We start from the raw sequence: 9219 nt of genomic DNA, 5'->3' as shown, positions 1-9219 counted from the left end.
CAACATCACAGCAGTGGTGTGTGGTGACTTCTAGACAAAGGCAAGCAGTGAAGATACCAACCCCACCCCCAACACACACCAAACAAAAATCTACCACTGCTGAGTAATTTAACAAGATAAACTGGATCCAGTTAATGCTTATGCCCTCATTTTTGTACACTTATTTCAATTTTTCTTTTTTAATTTGGTGATCACTTTGGCTGTGTTATAGCTTGTGGCATGGAATTTTGCAGAAAATTTTCTTTTCAGTCTTTTTTTTAAAAATGTAATGTTTTTTACTCTTACATGTCATCCATACTCTGTTGATGCATTTTGCATGCTTTCGACACCTTTATGGGCAAAAATGTACATACAGAAAATCTTACTCTTGAAAGAGACTCACTGAAATGTCATATTAGCTGAAGCAGCCTTTAGCTACTCTGATATGTGCTGTGTGCTTGCAAGTTTAGGTCTGTTCAGTATATCTCATCAAGTGCTTCTCAAAAGGGACTCATAACTGGGCGAGCAAGGGGACGAGCCTGCCCAAATGGTGGCCGAGCTGGCAGCCACACAGCGGGAGCAGGTGGCGGTGTCACACCGCCAACAGGGAGACCCCCAGGACAAGGAGAATTTGACCTCTCTGATCCAGTCCTGACTGACACTGCTGCCACCCTCGCCAGCGTTCCTCAGTGGCGTGAGAGTGGCTGAGGTCTAGACCGCTCCAGGACCCATGTCGGCCCCTAGGTTGCGACCAGCCACGATGCAGCCTGCGACCCAACTCCTTGGGTGGTAGCAGCTGGTGCCCGGCAGGGGCCTTCACCTGTTCCGGTTCCCTGGAGAAGGGCCGCGGAGCAGCCACTGTGTCCTCACTGCAAATTCCTTGTAGCTTGACAAGATTTATTGTCTTAAATTTAGCCAGATTATCTTGTCCATCTTGTTTTAAACATTACAAGCTAGTTTCCAGTCTCATGTGTTAGATGATTAAACTTGTTTCAAGTATATATTACTTTTTTTTCTTATTTAGTCTGTATATCTAAAAATGAACCATTTTACATTTATTTCAAGCAAAAGTAGCTTTTAGATAGAGTGTAAAACAAAAATTATCTCAAAATAAGAAACATTCACCTTTTTCCTTGAAATAAGAAAGTCACTCATTGGAAGGTATTTATTTCAGGTTTTTAAAGAAAGGACATCTTCAAGGTTATATTTTGTCATAACATAGACACTGTTTCTGAAATTGACTGGGTAATATGACGTAAAATCAAGTAGATTTTCAACATCAGTCAGTTCAGTTGCTTGGGCAAGGTTGGGAATTGCAATTTCATAGGCAAGAAAGTCTTTGTTGAAACCCAAGGTTTCATACACCTGGTATTCAAAACAATAAAGTACACTATTAACAATAAAAATGTTTTTTACAAGTCCAAAGATAGGGTTTAAACCATTTGCTGAAATGAGTATAAGAGACCTGTCACAGATGTATTTGTTTCCATGTAAAATAAGCCACTTTACTCTAACGGCATGATGTATAGCATCTTCAATCCCCAAAAATCTACAACCTTTGATTGCAAATGGTCCATATTAGCAACCTCTGATATAGGACCTAGTTCTTTCTCATTTACAAATATCGGATGCTCAGTTCCTGCTTCACTTTGGCAACACTCCAGCAGCTGATTGTGGTTTACAAGAGACTTGCACACATTCTTAAAGTTTAATTTGGATGACCATTGTTTAAAAAAACTGTGTTTAGACTCGAATCTCATGCACATATGACGTATTACAGGTCCCAGGGCAATAATTTGAGAGGGAAGATGCAGCATGTAATGTTGCTTTGGGATTACATTTTTTTCTGGGAACAGTTGCCTGAATTGTTTAAGATGATCTTCTATCATTTTTTTTTTAGTTTGGACACAGTTTGTAAAGACACAGCTGGGGCAAAAAGTATTTTAACAATTTCAATTAAATCCAAAATAAACTGAATAAAGGGATTTTTCTCTACAACACTGTACAATAAGAATGGCAAAATCTTGATCAATATAAGCATTTGTCCAGAGGATTGTTTGAGTCTGTTGTCACTTGAAGCTAAAGTAGCAATACTAATTGGTGAAGGCTTGTCACGTATGTCCGCTGATGAAAAAGGAAAGTTCTGCATGGCAGAATTAAACAAGTCCAATTCCAAATTTCCAGATAAAACAAGGTATTTCAACACACACTTAATTTCCATTGGTGCCACTCCTTCAAGAATTACATGCATAATATCCTGTGGCATCTGCTCTATGAGATTAAAACCTGGGAAATCAACTAATTTGCTTTGTCTATTTATGCCAAAAGTCGTTTTGAGCGAGGATTTCAAAAATTCAGTAGTTGCCCTTTCTATTTCAATGCACTGCCTAATGTGTCCGTCTGGTGAAACTATGTTCATTGAAATTTTCTTGCATTTCATCAAAAGTACACTCACAATGACGACATTTGCTATACGCAAAACCAACTCCTTCCTTAAATCCTGCAAGCTCATGCTGGGCAAGAGTGTCTCCGCAGCTAGTTTGGGAAATACCAAGTTCATGGGGGGAGGGGGGTATTACAAACTGTAGCTGTAAAAACAAAAAATGGTCACAAATAAGGTAAAATGAAATAACACCTATAAGAGTTTATTTTAAATCAATGAAGAAGAAATTTACCTATCATACTGACTGTGTTTTATGAACGTACAAACCACTAAATTGTATATAGAAGCAAAAATTGAGATGTCCACCCCCTTCATGTTCTATGTTAGTTGTTACCTAACTCCGTTTGAATTTGGAGTCACAGGAATCTTCTGCACTTGAGCGTTGAAAGACAAAATGTAAGAGAAAACTTCGTCAAGGAAGAGAGGTAAGCAATTTTAATTTTTCGAATGTAAGTAGTGTGTAGTCTAATCACTGTTTTAAAGTCAAGCGGACAGAGTAATAAATTTAATTTGAGCGTGGGAAGGAGTAATGTAGAATGCTAACGGATGCTAGCGTTAGCTTAGCAGCCCTCGCATGTGGTCCAGAAAACAAGTATCTACTGTAATGTTGTGAGAATTCCTAGCTATGCTATTTATAAGGGGCAATGTTAGCCGTTTGTATTAACTTAAGTTAATAGGCACATTGAAAATTTCTTTCAATTAGCAAGAGAGCTAATTAACCACATTCAGGGTTTTCCAATTGTCTTTGACTGATTTACTAGCTGCTTGAATTCCCTCACAAGGTGTGGGTTTAAATTAATATTTTGATATTAATTGGATTTATTAAAGTGGGCTCAAAACAGTGTTATTCAGGAATCAGGCTGGTTGGTAAAACATGTAGCGCTGCGTATCGATTCAAAATTGAAACAGAAGATGGCAGCACTGCATGTACAAGGATGCCAGCTGGCGTTAAACCCCGAAAAAGAAGAAGCTGTATCCCAGAATTCATAGCGCGGCCTAGCTCAGTTTCCAAAAATGGCGGCAGCTAGTTAGTTTTAAAATTTCTCTTATTACTCTTTCTAGGTCACAAAATAAATGTTTAACATATTTTCAGGCGAGAATGTAGCCGTGTAAACTTCAAATATCTGGACAGTTTACCAAGACACCACATATTTTCAAAAGCGCTCCGACATTTTCGGAGACGTCTGTTACCCACTAGCTCGATAGCTAGCCGGGGTTTAACGCTCACTAGAGCCTGTGAGAACACCGGACTCTGGGCAAACCATTTTCAAATCCACCGCCGTCTTTCACTACTCAGGTGAAACATGATATATAAGTCACTTAAATAACTTAAAAATGTTATTGTTTGGCTTTTTTCAGTATTTTATTTGTTCCTGAGTAAATCGGTTTGGCTGAGATTGAAGTTATAGTTTTTACACAGCTGAATAAATGTCAAGCAGACAACAGATTATTAGAAGTGTAAGATGCTCGAGAATATACTCCGGTGTCCTGTTATATTTTAGATAGCAATGAGCAATCTGCAAATTTCTTTAAAATGTAATAAACTGTCATCTTGTCTTTATTTTTAGTTAGCATATACCTTAAGCACTTAAAGCTATAAGCTAATGATAGTTATATAAGAGCAGATGCTGCTGGTGCAATAAGCTGTACATTTTACGTCCAATGGATGCATGATCTGATTAGTCTACTAATCGCAAAAATAATCGGTGACTAGTCAACTCAAAATAATCGTTCGTGGCAACCCTAGTCAGCATAATCTTATTGATGAAATTCAATGACACAAATCTGGGTGAGTAAAAGTTCACCAGGCAATATTGTATAACCCTTTCAGACCTCAGCCTGGCTGTCTGGACATTTCTTTTCTATTATAGCTTTAAAAAGGGTAAAAATGTTGAACAATCAAAACGATTCTTTGACGTGAATCAATTTGATTCTCATGGGACTCAATTAAGATTCAACTTTTCAAATGTTTTTAGCATAACACTAATTGTAAACATTTGTCTTGCGGGTGACTGAGCAATGGAGAAGCTGGATGATGTAACAGTATCTGTCCTTAAAGGTTATATTTGATAATATATTTGTGTGTATATGTATACATATATATATATATATATATATTTGTGTGTGTGTGTATATATATATATATATACACACACACACACACACACACACATGTGTATGTATATGAATAACAGTTTTGTTTGTGCAGTTATGTGCTTGCACAGTTTAACTGGTGTTTGTCTTTTTGTTAGCTGCAAGCATTGACGAGCGCATGCTTTTAACATTGATCCGTGATGATCTGAGGAACCTTTTTTCTGGGCCTGAGCACTTTCTCAGAAGAAAACGTGTGGTCAATAATTCATCCTGAGGTATTATGTAAAAAATATTTAGTTCAACTAATCTCCAGAAAGTATGCATTTATTTTAGCAGTACTTGACATTTTTATTTTCTCACCCTAAACCAGGAAGACCATCCGCTATCACAGAAACCTAAAACAACTTCACCCTGGGTAGTTGCTACAGGCCCTCCAACTGCTGATGCTAATGTAGGCCAACTGAAAACCTTGCAGCTCCCCAGTCCTCCGGAATATGTTGTGTACACCGACAGTGAGTTGGAGCAATGCCGAAAGAGTTACCTGGAGTTGGCCTGCTCCGGCAGGGAACAAGCATGCGTCATGTCAAAAGAACTGAGATGCAGATTGGTGAGAAATACAATCACAAGTATGGTGTCCCTTTTGAGAGCAAGCCAAGGCCAAATGGAGCGATACCCCTCTAAGACCGAAATCACTGCAATGGCTAAAAAAGTTGTGGAATATTATCCTATGCTGCAGGATAATGATGCAAGCGTAAAACACGTAAGTTCTTGTATTTGTGTCTCATATATAAATCATTTTGTTTTGTTCAGGGGGCATGATATATATGTATTTTTCACCAGGAGAGCATTAATGCCAAGTTGCAAAAAAGGCTGCAAAATATGAAAACCCCAGTAAAAAGGCAAGGACCAACACCAGAGAGGGGACGGCCCAAGAGAAGGCTCACTGACCTCTCCCCAAGGGATGAAGAAGCTGATGATGAAGATGCTCATCGCAGTTCTTCCAGTGGTGCATCTACTCTGTTATCACCTGTCAGAAATTCTGACGATGCCTCCACTTCATGTGAGTACATACATGTAATTTTGTAAAATGGTTATCAACACACAGCCAGTAGTAGCTAATGTTTTGTGGAAGTCTACTTCAGTAACAATGAAAAACCAAAATGCTCTTGTACTTCTCTCTATCTTAGCTGACAAGGATAGTCGGCAAATACAAGCAAGACATTACAAAACATTACAAGAAATGTGCAAGAAGGCAAAACCAAACCAAGAAGATGTGTCCCAGCTATTAGACCTCGAGTTTGAAGCCAGAAGATCCTTCATTGACTCAGACACCATGAAAGAGGAGAACAGAGCTCGCCTCATCTTGGATGCATATCCATGCTTTAAAGAATTGCATCATGTAAGTTTTTGGAAGAGTTAATCAATAATCACTTTAATTTCAAATATATTTGGTGTGGTAGTAAAGTTATTTTGATTTTATTTGTTTACTTATTTTTTTTAAACCTATTGTAGGCATTGGGTGAGCTTCGCAGAATTTTGGATCCCCGCAACAAGTTCATCAGTCAAATAAAACTGAGATGGGAAGAATTCTGCTCCAGGGTAGACACTGACCAAAACCCACTGATCAGTGTTCTTTGATCAGTGGGTTTTGGTCAGTGATTGTTGATCAATGGTCATGGGAATTTGCATAATTATGATTAAGGAACTGACCTCACAGCCCATTGTTCCTTCAGTGGGCTGGTTTCAGTCATTATGCAAATGTACTGTTTATAAGGTTTGGGGAAACCTGCAGTCAGCTGAGACTGAAGAAGTCACTTGGATGAGTGACGAAACGTTTCTCCCACAAAACGCTACGTCCAGATGAACAGATTCAACTTTTGGAGATTTACCTTCCTGGATGATTGAGAATGCATCAAGACAACTAACTAACCAACTCCAGTCAACAAACCATCAGCTAACTTAACAACACAGGTATTTACCTCCTTTGGGTCGGACTTTTTTTCTTTTTTACAAGCGGTTGGTCTGGACAAACAATTAAATAGTGTCGCCTGTCCGCCTCTTTTCATGTCTGATGTCTCCACAGTTCAGTTAGCAAGCATTTAGTTAGCACCAGCAACTGCGCTAACAACCATACAGCAAATAGTGAAGGTTTGGTAGAGAAAGCCGGTTGGGTAATACCAAGTATTCAGTGAAGGAGGGGGGTTACATTACTAGATGAATAAACATGGAACTATTTTGCTGGCAATAACTGAAATGATTAAAGAAAATCAACAAACTATTTATGCAAGATGATAGGTTTGTAGCTTGAACCTATTCGCTGGAACGTGGAAGGCAATGTGATTACACAGCAAGCAAGACATGAGTAGGCAACATTCTTTATGTTTCACGTGCACGGGAGAGAACTGGACAAATGCCGTTCCTTCGCTTGACCCCAGTTGCTCTCGTCCGCTCTCCCGTAACACTGCTCTTTTATTGTGGTTACATGAATATGCATAGGGTCATTACCATATGACCTCTTATATAGGTATACATGTGAACAAAGAATACCTTGTGTGTGTGTGTGTGTGTGTGTGTGTGTGTGTGTGTGTGTGGAATGTGACTCCCCAAAGCTGGTGCCAGGAGTCTAGCGGTACATCTGAACAAAAGGCTCTTACACTCAAACAGATATACGTGTGTTTGCTATACCATATATCAGCAGGAGAAGATACGACCTCTCCTAGGAGGTGTGTGATCTATGCCAGAACACTCTGAAGAGGAGTGAACACACTCCCCTCTTCATGCTACACAGAGTTGTTACAGGCTATTAAGGATCAAACCTCCTATCACTACACAATCAATTATATACTTCTAAGCATATATGTGTAATTATTTCTAAGCATAAATGGCAATCAACAATACAAATCTAACATTTCCCCCCTTTTGGCAATTATGCTAGAAAAGTACCCAGTTATGAATACCTCATGTCTGACAGTGTCAATGCAAACATTTTTATACTCAGCATATGTCAATGTACACAGTTTGACAAACATATTAGAAGTTATCCAAGTTCTCATTAATCTCATCCAACGGTAAACTGCATCCTACAAGCAAACAAATGAATTGTTAATGGTCATAAGAGAAATTAACATTTTCAAAAACACTCCAGCTTGGTGGTGCTCCTCTGCAAGACATGTAAATCACACGTCTCTCTGCAGAGTGGTTTAAGTTCTGCAGGGCGTCATAAATGTGTCTTCCAGTTGTTTCCATCACTGTTCATAGGACCAGAGTCCAAATGTATGTAGAATAGACATTCAGACATACCAGTTAAGTTTGTTGTTTGTCAACATGGGTCTCAGCTATCGTGAAAGCTGCAGACCTCTTCAGCACTCTAGTTTTATGGCCTCTACCAACCCCCATCACCTCACTTCAGGCCTCTGTCCTGTGGGGGATACATATGACTCCTCCTTTGTCCATCCTCTGCAGGAAAACCCTCTGTGGAAAGGGTGCTGGATCCAGTTATCTTACTGCTGTTATGATCCCAGCAGTCTTCAGAATGTCATCGTATGCACAGTATACTGACACAGCATTAGGTGATGTTCATAGGAAACTGCTGTCATCACCACCATAGCTTCTGGTTCCTGTGCTTCTCACAGAATCATGATGTCATCCTTGGACTCCCCCTGCGTTGTCGATGGAGCTTGGCACACTCCCCTCATCCTTCAGGTGCCCGTCTGTTGTCTACAATCTCCTCTATTGGCCTCTGGAAAGCCCCCTTGGCACAGCTCTCATTCCAACGCAGCTTCATGGTCCTTGCTGTGGCTCCGAAATCTGATCTCATGATGGGCCCCAAACAGCTCGACCTTTGACCTCAACCACTGCCTGGACTGTCAGCTATGCCTGGAATGGGTTGCTTCTCACTGGGCCTCAGAAGATTTCTCAGGAGATTCCTTTCAGCAATACTTTAACTGCTGCACCTGTATTTCCTTGCTAGGAGGAAAAACTCCTAAAGCATGTCAATCATCATCAAACCACATTCTTTAGTTCAGTGAGCTTCATCTATGGACCATCAAAGCCTCATCTGAACATGGATGCACCACTTGCATAGGTTTAATACCCGCTGACTAACTGTTAATCACACAAAAATCATAAAAACATAGTTTAGAAAACATAGAAAACATAGTTTCATGTAATTCTATAATTCTGGACCCCTCCTCTTGACGCATGGACACTCCCATGAGTCAACTCATCAAACCTAGATTCCTGTCTGAAAGAAAAAGGTTAGCTAGATCATGACCCAGGCAACATCAGGGCGTCTCCCCCTCTGGAGCAGCTCCGCCCCGGACCTATAACCCTGCAGTAAAAGATGGTAGTGTGTTTTGCATAATAAGTTTGCTTCACATCTGGCTCCGCCTGGAGCCATCATACACACCATCATGGCCTGGAAAACAAGATCTGGAAGTGAAATCAAACTTCACACTTAGAAACAATTGTATTATAAGAGTAATAAAGCACTCAGCATCAGCAGGACAAGTATCATGTGCAGGTTTTCTCAAATCAGTAAACTACAATTATCGGCATAATTTGCCTCAGACATGGATCATCCCATGTACTCAGTTAACATTAATGTAATCGGTGACTTCCCTTAAGCAAAGTCACTCCATGTATTTAACACTAGGAGCTCAGTAGTGGCCAGCTAATGAGCCCCATATTAAACTATTCCATAA

The 9219-nt window shown here is 39.8% G+C and overlaps 1 long non-coding RNA gene across 1 annotated transcript; it reads left to right on the top strand.

Annotated features, from left to right (window-relative positions):
* Positions 1-5504: 5504 nt before the first annotated feature.
* LOC120437383 lies at positions 5505-6101 on the top strand. The gene is made up of 3 exons (XR_005611075.1): positions 5505-5576; positions 5704-5915; positions 6029-6101. It is a non-coding gene; the product is annotated as an uncharacterized LOC120437383 (long non-coding RNA).
* The last annotated feature ends 3118 nt before the right edge of the window (positions 6102-9219 follow it).

This window comes from Oreochromis aureus, linkage group 3, assembly GCF_013358895.1.
Source record: "Oreochromis aureus strain Israel breed Guangdong linkage group 3, ZZ_aureus, whole genome shotgun sequence".
Lineage (NCBI taxonomy): Eukaryota > Metazoa > Chordata > Actinopteri > Cichliformes > Cichlidae > Oreochromis > Oreochromis aureus.
Note: the sequence above shows the minus strand (reverse complement) of the source record. Positions and strands in the feature narration are given on the sequence as shown.